Here is a 15,497-nt window from a genome sequence, read left to right as displayed (position 1 = left end):
TAAAGAGTAGTGGGCTCTACGCACTACACTACTGTAAAAACATATATAGTTTTATCACACACACACTCATAGATATATATATATATATATATATATATATATATATATATATATATATATATATGGGATATTCTTCATTTTTTGTTCCGAAATATTGGTGGTATTCAAGAAAGGCTCCCGGTGCAAGTTCATTCTTATACAGGGTGGTTTGAATATTGATATAGAACCCATTATCAATTGAATATTGATATAGAGCCCATTATCAAACGTAACATTTGTTGTCTATGGCACCTAACAATTTACATGTTCTTTTCCAGGGTGTTACTTTTCAAGAAATCAGATTCGTGTGTGTGTGTGTGTGGTTTCTGAGAGAGATGGAGTTCATACAGTGCGAATGGTTCTTTGTTTTGAATACATGAAATTGGATTTTAACTATAAGCGTATGTGTACAATATCGACTACGGTACAGCCACTTCCGGTGTGCTCTAAATCGTGTTGCTTTATGAAGCTTGTAATTCTAGAAGGTAAATAGTATGGATTCTAAAATACAATAGACTCCCTTCGATTTTCCCCCTTGTTTATCGCTGTTAGCAACATAGCACGCCACAATAAGCAACTTTTACAGATCCAGAGTCCATATTGACGCAACCAATACTTTTATTATTGTTTTTCTATAAAATTAAATGAACTTGATTTCACGCATTGCATTCCTCTATCAGTTATGAATATTTTGTTTGCACCTATCTTCCTGTTTGCCTGACTTCATGAATATGAAAAGCAGTGGCTATTGAAATATCAGCGTGGAGGGTGATATATATATATATATATATATATATATATATATATATATATATATATATATATATATATATATATATCATAGATGTTAAAAACGTTAAAATTAAAATAAAAAACGTAAAAAAACGCATTTTTTTCTCAATAAATAAAAAACGGAAAAAAACGTTCCAGTAGGTTTTAGGCAACACAAAAATCAATATTTTACTTATTTACACGCTACATACCAGTTTTAAAGTTTCAGTGATACAAATATGAAAAAATGTCAAAAGTTTTAAACCGTAGTCCAGATAACGTCGAAAATTTTTTCACTCAATGTCGTTATCACCATCTGACTGATCTGACCACTCTATGGTTTCCTCCATATAATTTATATTTTCCAGCTTTTCCTTTAGGCGAAGATTTGCATGCACAAACGCTACATCTCGCACTCTCTTGCACTGCATACGGTTTCGCTTTTTCGTGTGAATGAAGTCATATAAAAAACGCAAAAAAATAAAAAACGTAAAAAGACGCGTTTTTCGAGGTAAAATAAAAAACGAAAAAAACTTTTTTATCATCTATTATATATATATATAAGAACATTTGCTTTTTTATAGATTTATTAATTATTGTGTGTTGCAAATGTCAACTGCAGTAACAGACACGATAGCGGTAGTATTTATTATATATAAGTTTATCGCGACATTGCCTGGAAATGTTGGAGCAATAAATTCACGCTGGAACTCCCAATCTATAACTTTTGACTACAGATACCTTTAATTTAAATAAAACTGGAATCGCAGAAATTTCCGTTAACCAGCGTTTCCTTATTAGACTGCGAAATTTCAATGGCATACGTTCACCCTTGTTATCACATTAGACATTGGGGTTCTAAGTATAAATTTTAGGTTTCCTGCCCAAAGGTTTCGAAAACTATGGGCCCAGCCTGGACAGCAGAAAAACCTCCGAGTTTGAATGTAACTGAATTTCCACTGTCACTCAGGCAGAAACGATGTTTCAAAAATACCGTCATTTTTGATAGGATGAAATAAAATTTCCATCTCAATGCCTGATGCATCCAATGCAATGCGGCAAGCAACTGCTTTACCAATTAGATCCATGAAGAAGATACAGAGTTCTCACCACATAGAGCCGGTATGGAGGTTCGAACTCGAAACCTGTGAGCTACGGAGAGGTTTCACTACCGGCTGAACTGCCATGTTCTTATATTTGTATCCAATACCAATATTTACAAGAAAACGTATAATGCGTGCACGCCCACACAGGCATGTCTTCGTGACTGATTGATGAGCTAGCATTAATTCCTAAATTTGTCTCTTTTATTTAAATAAAGATTTTAAAATGACAAGTGCGTTGCATAACTTATAAATCAAATATACACAAACCTTTACACAGCATGAAGGAGACCCAGCTTACTTTTTATTTCTTTAATGTGTACTCTCTACAATCATGTTAAAAAATGTAATGCGACTTGAACTGAAAGTTGTGTTCCTGTTTTCCCAAGAATTTATTATCATATAGCACGTATGTTAATAATGCACATACTATGAACTATATTTCAAAAAGAAAATTGCTGACTTTCAGTTTGCCAGTCCCATTAGAACATTATGGTGATTTATCATAGTCCCGATGCAACCTTCTATAAGAGAATGCAAGACTCGCGGTGGATCAATGGTTAGCGTGCCGGACTCGTGACCGAAAATGTGTGGGTTCGATCCTGCTATCGAATCAGCTAGGGTCAGGTACCGTGATGTGTCCTTTGGCAAGGCACATTAGTTCAATCGACTCGGCACTAAATAACCGACTTGCGTTGACGTGTCAGAAAATACCAAGCCAAAACTAATTCTACTTCCGACTTTGGACACAAGGAAAGCATGGTGAACAAATCCCTGTTAAATATAATCTAGGATATCTTGTCAAAGTATATTGAATACAAAATGTGTGACAATAGATATATTACATGCCTATTACTCCTCCCAAAATCAATAATTAGTCCAATTCGATTAGATAGTCCTGAATCTATAGTTTTACAAGCCTGTAAATCTTGACCACACATGTAAAGAATTCTTAGTGTTTGTTTCATGAAACAAAAGAAAAACTATTTACATATGGACACAGATGCTTGAACATTCAAGTCGTATCACTCTCGGTGATTTTTGCTGATATATATTTCTTCTAATTTATATTGTTCGCCATTTTGTGTTCTCCTTTGGATTTGGGAAAGTCAACTTGTTTCGTCCATCTTTGGTCCGTTTTGGAAAAGCTTAATGAGTTCGGCATATCTTGGATATTTATTTTTTCACTTGTTTTTTCTTTGATTCATATGTCTACATGACCAACATTGCTTAATAAAAGTACGATTTTACAAGGAAAATCGTAATACTTTGGTGATGGGATTTATTCTTTAATTTCAGTATTCGAATAATCCAGATTTTACTTTAATTGCATGGATATCATGACATGGAACGTGAAATAACGGTATCGTTCTAAAATCGCTTGCATTCTTAAACAGTCAAATTTCCATGTACCTGCAGCATATGTGTGATTCATTTCCTAATGTCGGTGGCACTTTGAGTTTAAGGTGCCTAATATAACAAATAGTAACACTGTTTTATAACCTGCTTTTTTCAAACTTTTTATTATTATCGCCACGTGGTTTATATCAAACTGCAAGAATCGATCAATGTGGCGTATGCAGCATTGTACTGAAAAGAATATGCATTACTGGTAAAAGAATGAAAAGAAGCCGTCAATAAAACTCATTTGCTTATTTTCCAAGTTTTACTCGTTGATTTATAGAATTTAACATGTTAATAAATAAAAAAAATGTCTGGTCTGTCTCATGTGTACTTTCTGAACATGTCATGACAAGCTTTCTAAGAGTCCTTAATTGTTGACATTTGGCATAATAGAAATCTCCAGTCAATTGAAAGATCTTTTTTATCAATGCTTTCACATTTATCTGATATTTGTATTTTACCGCGGCACAATGGCTCACAGAGGGGATGCACTAGGGACAATTTTGTAAAATATTTTATTCTTGTAATTATATGGGCGTTCGATAAAGCTGTTGGCAGAAGGACATTGGTAACATATAGCCAGTAGTAATTCACCACACAGGTATATTTTTCAGCTTTCGGGACCTTATTTGGTGTAGTTACCATGACAGAAAACTTCAGAATAAGTCCGATATTAAATTTAGATGTAAGCGATCATCGACTCTTCATGAGTGAGGAGCACTTAATGATAAGTACCTCAGAGACACGACTCTCGGATTGACACGCATGCAGTCCATTAATGGAAGATTTTCTGAACGCGTTGTTGATTTAGTAAAAATCTGAATGTGTCAATATTTATCCATTCGACTCTCAGTTAATTGGCCACACAGAGGTGGACGACATACATGAATATATTCAGTTCAATCATCGATATGTCATTGCTCGTACACTTCGTTAAAACAATCGATTCATACAGAAGTTCCTTGGGATCGTGGTTTTCTTAATTTAATTTTGAACGACAATGAAGCAGACGACACAAAATGTTCTCGTTTTAAAAAGATGTCTTTTAACTATTTGACCAGATCGATTTCGGAATAAGATGAGCACTTCGTGGAGTGACAGCTTGTCCTTGTTCCAGTTGCAATTTATATTTTACTCTAAACAAATTACAGACGACTGTGACACGCCATCTTAGATAAAGTCATTTCGCTTACATGAGGATTTCCTCCTCATGTGGAATATGTTTAAAGTTAGAAAAACTTTTACTGTCGCTAGAAGGTTTTACAACTCCATACAATGACTTTCTTCAGTATTGAAATTATTAGACAAAATAACAATTATTTGATTTTTAAACTGGCGACTCAAGCAAGGCTTTACAAGACCGCATTTTCCCAGGCAAGTGCTACTTGAAACACATCTGTGAGAGATTTTTCAGCATTCCGCACTATCTTAACTTCTATACTGAAGGTAAGCTTGTTATTCTCCTCCTCCTCCTCCTCCTCCTTCTCCTCCTCCTCCTCCTCCTCCCTAAAACCGAACGATGACGTATTGACCATTTTTTGCTAAAGTGACCAGTATACAAAGGTATGAGCAACATTATTAGAACCAAAGTGACCAATCTGCAGTGAGGCAGAGTTAGGGAAGTGTCCCTGTATTATTATTATTATTATTATTATTGTTAGTAGTAGTAGTAGTAGTAGTAGTAGTAGTTTACAGCATAAATCACACTGATCTGCATAATTAACATAAATCTATCATTCAGACTGTTAGTTGTATGTAGTTTATATTTTTGAAAAGTGATGAAGTGAATTTTTTTCAAGGACCATTTTCATATCGTTTATATGAATGTTGTCAAGATGCATGTAATTACGTCATTGGCAAAATCATTCTTAAACAATCCGCTTCCGTTGATTGTCTCCTGCTGTCGGGTTTCAAGTCCAGCATTTGAAATGTGAACGTTAAGAAGGGTGACAAAAGGTTATATTAGCATAGCACCTATAATTCATTTACTGCGCATTAGGTGCTCCTAAAAGCTGTACTATCACATTACATTCTTTAGAAACTCATTTAAATATGCAGGTCATGCTGTATTAGTGTACCAGTTAAATTTTGGAACTCTTGTTTTGGTAATGATACATTACCACAGAGTAAGCTTTAAAAATATGTGATATTGGGTTAATGTGTGTTTTTCCTGGGATAGGTCAGAATTCGGTATTTCAGTATACTTACTCGGCACAATTTAGAATATATCGAAATCGAGACATACATTATGGCCTGAAATATCAAAATTCACTAAAACTAATGATATACTCAATCGTCAGCTCAAGGTCCAAATACAACGGGTCGATTTGCCCACATTAAGTAAGCCACGTAGCAAGGTAATTTTTGAAATTCAATACCTCTTCTGTTGTTCCACTTGGAGTAAATCAATGAATTATAACCAAGATAAACTTACTTTTGAGCTATGCATACAAGATGTTCGCTTTGTCATATTTGACAATATGGACTTTTCTGGCAAATGAAGCAATTATCAATAAAATAAAATTTATTCTGAAATGGATGAACCTCTTAATAATTTTTGACTGCTCTTTTGAGGGTATTTGGAAGTGCCTGCCGACACGTGCAATGGGATATCTATAATTACCGATGGATTGTATTTGCTTCGTCCTTTCGTAAGTTAGTCTCTTGAGTGTCCTGTTTGGGATTTTGGTTTCGAGGTCAACAAGATAATCAACTCGAAGCTTTATACCAACATACGGAACGAAGAGACAGATTTAGATAATCATAACAAAGAATAACATTTTCAAAGTATTGGATTTTAATTTGGATCGCTTGAAATGTACTCTTAATCGCTACCATCCCACCCCAAGTCTCCTTCTCTCTCTCACTCTCTCTCTCTCTCTCTTATGGTCAGGTAATGCTATGCTCTTATCAAGATCATGTGAGATTTGTAAAATAAATTGATTAATGGTCATGAGTCCCAAATACAAATCTATTCTATTGATGAGGAGAAGGTTGAATTTTCCAGCAACAGTTTGCATCTTTTCCTCTGAATGGCGATTTTCATATTTTGCTGTAAATGGCATATTAAATGCATAAATCAAATAAAGTATTATTCGTTTATAAAGAAAATTTGACTCTGGTAATTGTTTCCAAGAAGAGAATTGCTAACTATCCAGCGCTTAACTCAAGGACATACCAATAATAATAATAATAATAATAATAATAATAATAACTTCTATAAAAAAACTGTTTCAAATATGTGTATGATACTTTGAAAATGCTTGAGAGAATAAGTAGAATTTTATAAGAAGTATTTCATTCATTTATAAAGGAACAGTAGAGGTTGTCTAGTCAATGCTGCAAATGAAACATACAACGAGATAATTTGTAGACATTTAAATGAAAGGTGGAAGAGAAACGAAGAATCATACAATCATTGTCAATGTTAGAGGTGGTAGTATTTCCCAATTATCGGCATATATTGTAATTTGCACGGCGTATCATTGATTAAGTACGAGTCACATGGGTTATGTGTGCGCATTTACTCATTTTATATTAAATATAAATTGTTTTGTTAAAATTTAACACAAATTTTCTTTAACCAAGGTCTATTCAATCCTAATTATTGAATGTGCTGCACCTTAACTGTCACCAAGAAACTTCCAGACAAAAATTATCTATCGTTAGGGACTTTTACAATGGTGGTCATGTACTAAACTTGGGTCAAGATAAGAGCGAGTCGAGTGGAATCTTCACAATCGAGGGTAATACGAATGTGTTTATCAATATGCGTAGCTTTTATTGTGACATCATAGCCCGTGTTATTCAATCCGGATTGTACTGGATTACACCTTTAGGTTCATTTCTTCCAAAAATATATACGTACTTTTACATTGATTTTGCCTCATGTACCTCTCAGTGCGTCTTATCCTTCCAAAGGAATATGGATGTATACGAATCCAAATGAAGCGAATACCTGCAACTTAAAGGTATGCAGAATTAAATTCTAAAAAATGACATCCATTACTTAAATAGTCTGTGTTGAATGCCTACATGACCCGTGTACCATGTACTATAGTAAACTTCTTCCAAATGATAGTTTAGCCAGTTCACATAATAAACTAAAAGATGATCACATGTTGTCACGTGACATCAAATACTGGATTTTTGTAATTCTATCTGTTTTTCTTTTAGCTGCATTTGACAACAGTTATACTGATCTTTTGATAACATTCATAATACTAGCCTGACAACATTCAGACAAATTAATTTCAAATGAACAACACGAACAAAGTATAAAAATACGGCCAAAATGCAGATAAATAATGTGTACTGGTTGCTTTAATGTTGAAGAATTTGTACTTTTAACAACAATTGGTACAATAATTGAAATTACAATAGAAGCATCACTGTTCAAGACCATACATATGCAACGCGTGCGAAAAGTAGGGTATGCTTTATCTATCTCCTCAATGATAAAGTTAACCATCTTGAACGATTCAACTTTTCAAATGATTTTCTTTTTCTACACAAAGGACATGACTTAAAATAAAGCCCTTTTATCTACCCAATTAAATTTAACATTACTTTTCACTACTCGGGGTACACTCGTAAGTTAGCTAATATAACCTTTGTTTCGATTCAGATTTCTATTGATCTTACTTTCCCAATTTACTTACGAATTAAACGGAATATAGCGAACGCAAATTTGATATGATATGAACGTTACCAGTAAAGATGAAATGGGTTCTTCATAAAAGCAGACAGATATTTGTAGAGCGAAATATATTAGAAAACTTGTACAGCGTTCACATAAATTCAAAATATTGAAAGCTAAATGTTTGAATAAGGAACAGAAAGACTCTAAAACATCAGAAGATGTGCAAGCACACTGCTGGAAAGTAAAGATACAAATTCACATAGTTCATACAGCACGATGCATTACTTGATATGAGGTGGCGTATTTACCTTAAGTACTTTAATCATCTGGGTCAAGTGCAAAGTTGTTTCATTTTGTAAAGCTGACGAAATGATAAAAACCCATACAAAACGTACTGCTAGAGACTAACAAAATCAATAATCCCTAAACAAAAACGGCAAAGCCCTTACTATATTCAACAAAGCAATGTCTTTAACGTATGCAATAATCCAATACCAGTATTTATTTAACTGTTAAATTAATAAATGTCATATCTTGCTACCTACATTAAATGTTGAGCGAAACAAACAATACACTAATTACTCTGTTGAGCATGTAGCATATAAATCTGGTCTCACAGGTGCATACAACATGCGTTTGACGACGTTCGTTTTACGATGCCAATAGGTCCACTGCAAAACGTAGATATTGGAGAAGTTATCAAACTCAATATTTCATTATTACTTAGTACACAGTCGACTACCTCCAATCGTGTAAACTTTAATCTGATAAACATTTGTAACTATGTTGAGGGAAAAGGAAAACCAAACCTCGTATTGCTACAAATTATTTAACATTTTGAGGCTGGTAAATAACACAGGTTTCTCCCGCAAACAAATATCGACTGAAACAAAACAACATCAGCAAAATCTATAATGCAACATTAAAGTCAGCTTTTATGGTAGCCTACAACATATTTTTGAACACGTTACTGAGGTTTAAAATTGGCCCATTAACAACTATCGAGATTGACGAACTTATAAAGCTGATTATTGCAGCTTCTTTTTGCCAGTTCAAAACTGACTACCTAATAGCACATGCACTTTTAACTGAACAAAAGTTCTATTCAGTACATGGCTCATCAGCTCTGATGGAAGTGTGACTATTTTTGGACCAAAGGATAATTACAATAATTATGTTTCTAAAAATCAAGGCAAAAACAATATGTAGCATCCATTAAGCAATTTGGTGAAGCCAGTTAAAGCCACAATGGTGTAAAACCGCTTAATTAAGATATGCAGACACGTCGAAGCCATTAAAGCCCGTTACCACTTTAAAGTATCTAAGTTGTCCTTTAGTGGTTAGAAGAACGAGTGAAAAGACACCAACTGCTTCGTAGCCAGATGTACACTTTTGACAACCGGACGGTGGTCTCTCACCGAAGTATCCGACAAAGTGCACATTTGGTGTAATACTGTCGTATCTTCCACTGCTAACGATGGAAGCAGGGTAAGGTATGCATAGCACACATTCTAAGTTTTTTTAAAAAGATTTCTAACAGGAATTGCGACACATTTAAGAGATTATAGTCACTCTGGTTCACCTTTATATATCGAGACAAAACCAGATGAAACACTTGCCTTACTAGGTCAAACAACTAATATTGACTTGATCAAAACATTAACCCCACTTCAAGTTTAGGTTACCCTCTAATCCAGCTACTAATCGTTCTGCATGAAGACGTCATGATATACAACGCGCAAAACTTTAGAACATACTAACTAGAATGATATTAAGTCATCAGGGGAACAAGACGATAATACCTGTCAACTGTTGCACACTACTATAAGGACTAAAGAACTAAATGAGCTTAATTGGTGTTTTTGATACTGCCTAAAACAAAGTGGAGACTGCAATCCAAACAAGTTTTATAAGGCAGCGAAAGAAAATTGTCTTAGTAGCTACAGAAGGCCTGTCAAACATGTTTTTTATGTTTTCAGTTTAAGTACAACGTTTTCAGAAGCAACAAGGTATTCTGTGACGAATAATATAAACAGAGAAATTAGTTAGTGTTGGAAACCTTGACACTAATGACCATTCTATCGCTCTTGAGTCGATTCTTTCATATGATAATAGATTCCATAGTAGTGGTCTCAGGTTAGGTACCTTTTGATATTTATTTTCATAAAGAAAAACAAAACAAAAAAAAAAAAAATTTGGATGCCAATAAAATGTGCATTCATTCAAGACAATAAATTGATATTAATTATGTTGTATGTAATGTTAAATACACGTGGACCTTATAAGATGATAATTTGTGGTGTAACTAATTATGGATAAACTATGTTTGCACTAGACGTGATAGAGCCTGAATACTGGGACTATTTTTATTACGTTGTATGCCCAACTTTTATGTTTAATAAGTGGTTATTCAGAGAAGTTAAAGTGATGGTAATAATCTCTGAAGATAAATTGATTAAGCTCATAAAGGTACTAGTTAATGTATATAAAAGTTTAAAATCACGATTAAAAATAGGTACAAATTTAATTCATTCTGATATTTCTTAAATTGAGCCAAATATGTTAGCTACATTATCTAGCATCTTTATATAGTTTTTTCGCGTTTTGGTATTCTGATAATTTGTTGGGATATAGAAAATGTTAAAGTTCTTTTATAAAATATTTCTGTCCGTGATTCTGTTTATCTGTTTTTTTAAAAATCTAGAAGGAAAAGAACTTTGAAAAATGATTAACGCATGAACATGCTTTTGTCATTAGTTTTCAGCTAATGTAGCTGATTTGATATAGTGTCTGTTAAGATTGTTTTTGGTGTCAGCACCTAACCGTATTTATTACATATTAAATGCATTGATATTTTCACAATGATTTCTATTTTTACAGAACATTTGCCAAGACAATGTTTATATTTATCCAAATTGTGTTTTAATGATATATGATGCTTTTTTCTCGAGTATTTAAGACTGATTCCACATTACGAAAGGAACATTTACAAACCATATTTTACCATCGATACAAACGTTCTTATTTTTAATCTATTCAGTCAAGTCTATGTATGAGCTTTGTATGAGCGTTGATGCATATATATGTGCAGTAATGAATGTCCATTCATGTCAAACAGCTATTTTGTAATTTAGCTTATTTTCTAACCAAACGTATTATGCATAATGTCGAATAAACGCGCCATAACATTATCCATTTCACTTCTATTCAATATATTTAGCGTCCTTAACCGCTGGGCGTTTTTCTTTTTTACTTGTTTTGGTATTAGCAAATAACGTATGACAGTTTTAATTTTTAATTGTTAAAGTGTTATATTTATTTGGGAATACATCAATAATAGTAAGAATATGTGATTTTAGTACAATGATAAACGACATGGACTCAATTAATAAAGTTGTTGTTGTTGTTGTTGTAGGGTTTAACGCCATTTTTCAGCACACGATAGGCTGTACATGGCGGCCAGTATAAATGGCGGAGGAAGAACACTGGATAACCCAAAAAAAGAACCACCGACCCACGAGTAGCTACTGGCAAGCCTTCTCACATACCCACATTGGCTGAACAATTAATAATAAAGTAATTTGTCTTTCATATTCATTTATCCGTCATTTAAAGGTGTTCCTCTAGAAATGTGTCTATTATGAGCTCTGTCCTTCTCTGTAAGGCTTAAGAGCATACTTACTCCTGAAAATAAAATAAATTAGGTTTAGCGTCTACAGCTTTAAGAAATAAATCACCCTATAACACTTTAATAGAAGGCGTTCAACATCTCCTCGCCTTTATACTTTATGTGTGTAAAACTATATCCCGATCCGTATGTACTTTTGTTTTATTCAGTTTGATTGGTTGCTTACCTTAGCTGTTAATTGCCAAACAAAAATCTGACTAGATTGGTCTCCCCTATTTTGGACCAAACCGGTTCTGATACAAAGTACACTCCAGTTATATGGCGTTGCATGTGTTATATTACAAAAATAAAATTTCTTAAACAGTTTTGGCTCTTGAATTCACTCATTATTATTTTTCTCTGGCGTGTACAAATATAAAAATGTGAGAAATATATATGATAGAAACAACCACGCGAACATACGGTACAAAGTTATGTGTTTCGTATATTAACCATCAAAATTATAGTTATTGGATCGGCTTTAAAGTTTCACATTAAAATTTAGGTACTGCAATTTTGATGAAGTTCTATCCTTTGACTTTTAACATCGTCTTCTTGGAAAAGGCCCATTAATATTAAATAATAATTATTTGAGTGACGTTGCTTCTTTTTAAATTTCAAGAACATAATATGCTACTTTCACATTGCTATCGATCTCGAGCTGGTTTGTCTTCAGATTTAGATACAGAACTTCCTGAAGCATCTTGCCGTCTACACAACTGGCAGTCCCTTAAAGTCTTCGATGATCCACCCAACAGCCCCATTGGTGAACTGCATGCTTAAACTGTCGACTGTATTATGTATTTTGTATGAGGACATTGTCCCTGTTTTTGTTTTAAAAAAGTCCATGGGTCTATATTCTTTTTTAGCTGGTAAAATCACGTACCTTTGAGATGGAAGTAAAGAATGTGAAAGTATATCGGACACATTTACACTAAGAGTAGGAATTCATACATACCGATAAGTCAAGTATAGATAATTTATGAGACCGTTCGTTGATTCTCAAGGAAACAAAAATCTACAGGGTACGTAAGCACACTGCGAGTTTTGTTCCATTTTCACGTGACCAAACAAATCTATTGATTATGTCGACTTCACCTGTTCAAATTTGACGATTAATACTAAAAATTGATATTGCTAAATAATATTGACATTCTCGAAACCCCATATTCATAGACGTTTGGCAGGCAAAACTCCAGTTTTTGGAGAGATTTGCTTTACCACGTGTCATCCCAATTCCCGACAGTACAGCACGACGGGCCTTATTGCTCCGATCACGTAAACCAAATAGCGGTGTAAATATCATTGTATGAATGCGATATTTTCTCCCTACTGCTCTACAAGTCTTCTGTAATTCTCTATTCATTATTATTATTATTATTATTATTATATATATATATATATATATATATATATATATATATATATATATATATATATATATATATATATATATATATATATATATATACATACATACATACATACATATTATGCCTTGATATTGTGAAAATATATGCAAGATTGACGATATCTACAACAGATCTGTTTCTTTTTTATCGCATCAACTTCGTCAAAAAAGAAAAGAAAATTTTTTAATTGCTGTTTTGACATGGACTGAAGTCTTTTAACAGAATGTCGGTAGTATTTACTGTAGTAAAAAGTCTCTAAAATGTAGCATATACAACAGTCGCATGGTATTTACTGTAGTAAAAAGTCTCTAAAATGTAGCATATACAACAGTCGCATGGTATATTATGTTGTTCAGCGATAAGCTTAATCTTCAACTTGGAAAAATGTATAAATGAACGATTTTAAATGACAAATTAGCTCGTGTTAATTTTATGAAAACCAATCGCATGATAACATGACTTGTAACGTCTTAACTTGTTTTAATGCACTTGTACTATCAAATATATGCCATGGATCTATGAAACATCATAAATTCAAATAATGCATGTATAATTCAGTTTTTAACGAGCACGTTTATCTTTATTTCTGTTATTTTCAGGAGCCGTTCCATGTTGAATGGAGACAAATATGTGGGCTCAGACGAGGCAAGATGTTGGCATAGCTGAAACTATAGTGCTCAGCTGTGTCACATTGTGCCACATGTGGGCTTCACATTAACATCAACACGTCTGCAGGAGTTGTGCAACGGAATCACATTATGCCACATGTGGGCTCCACGTTAACGTCGACACGGCTGCAGGACTTGTGCCACTGTAGAAACATAATGCTCGAAAGGAAAATTGCATTATATGGAATTTGCATTATTATTGTTTACATAAATAAATTATTTATTACCAATATGACATTAAGACAAGACTCGTTGAATACGGGGGATATGAAAGGGTAATGTCATTTTCAGGAACATTGAATTATTCAAAGCCTGTGATCGTATAGCAATTATCTGTTTCGCTTAATTGTGATTGGACTGGATAACAGCGGTCACATCATTCTTTTTTATCAAACCTTACAGTCTACGAACTGTATAATATCACATTTGCAAAGTTTGACGAATTAAAATGTATTCTGTCTGAGAGTGTATATAACTGTTTACTCGTTACTATACAACATAGCTTAGCGAACATGACAAAAGTTATTACCATTCTCAAATATCTCTTTCTCAGTTCCCCTCATACAAAAAGACAAGTGTCGGTAAAATCTTTTGAATTCATAATTTATACCTGGAACAGTAATGCTTCCCCCTCCATTTCATACGGTGCAAACTATTTATGTGTATGGTTTACCGGATAATTGTCAACCTCAACTTATTATTGGCACTATAATTGATAACTGCCCATTCACCCGTCTATAGCCACAATAGCTTGTGGGGGTTGTGCGATGTGAATTTATTTCTGCAATTATATCAACAGGAACTTTTAATCACTTTATCACCGTTCAACAGTTGAAGATTACCCTACTCATCGAGGTACGGACTTAGTGTACATGTTCACAGAGTATTAAGTCGCACCATTATGACCCTTCGTCTAAAATCTTTGCGATAAAAATATGCATAATTCACCTGGCAGAAGAAATCATCAGCTATAAACAGCTAAGGCTCTGGCAATTTTAGTGATGTACTAATTAATTGCGTACTTTTCTGGATTTTTCATATCTTTAAGAACAATAAAAAAAGACCAAGAAATAATGATTTGGTAACATAATGTAGTTAACTCTATAATCCAAAATTTTCTGGTAGTTTTAAAATAGATATATGTCTTCTGTAAAAGAAAAATCCTTTGAATTAAACCTTAAAAGACGTTCAAAATAAAATTTAATATATGTGCCCTCATTTCAGATATCACAGGAAAGGATCCAACAATCGTTCTGTAAACTGGGTTTGGGTGGGGTTTGATTGGACAACATACATACATACATACATACATACATGCATGCATGCATACATACATACATACATACATACACGGCAGTCGCCTGGAGAAAAAATGGGTTCGCCATGTTCGCATTTGTCTAACTCCAACATTAAGACTTGAGTTGGTTCCTTCGAAACAAATATGACAGATGTTTTTTTTCGCTCACGTGCATATGGTTTACATAATGTAAATTTGTTTCAGTGGACAAAAAGAGACTTAAATTTTCCTGGGTATTTTCGGGCTGTTTTTAAATTTGTTTTAATCTGTTTCATGTCTACTATTACTGTATTGTTTTCCTCTCCGATTCGCATTTGAATGTCTTGATTTTTAAACTCTAAATCGAGTGAACGAATGTTAAATGTGATTTTCAAGGTGTATATGATTTTCTCTACAAGAAACCCGGGCTAGGTAGATCTGTGTAATATAATAGTTACAGAATAAAAGCTGCATTGTCCTTCTCCTTTCAAAGGTCTACACCTCCATCTTGCTAT

Source organism: Sinohyriopsis cumingii, chromosome 1, assembly GCF_028554795.1.
Source record: "Sinohyriopsis cumingii isolate HCF-2022 chromosome 1, ASM2855479v2, whole genome shotgun sequence".
Lineage (NCBI taxonomy): Eukaryota > Metazoa > Mollusca > Bivalvia > Unionida > Unionidae > Sinohyriopsis > Sinohyriopsis cumingii.
This window is presented reverse-complemented; position numbering follows the sequence as displayed.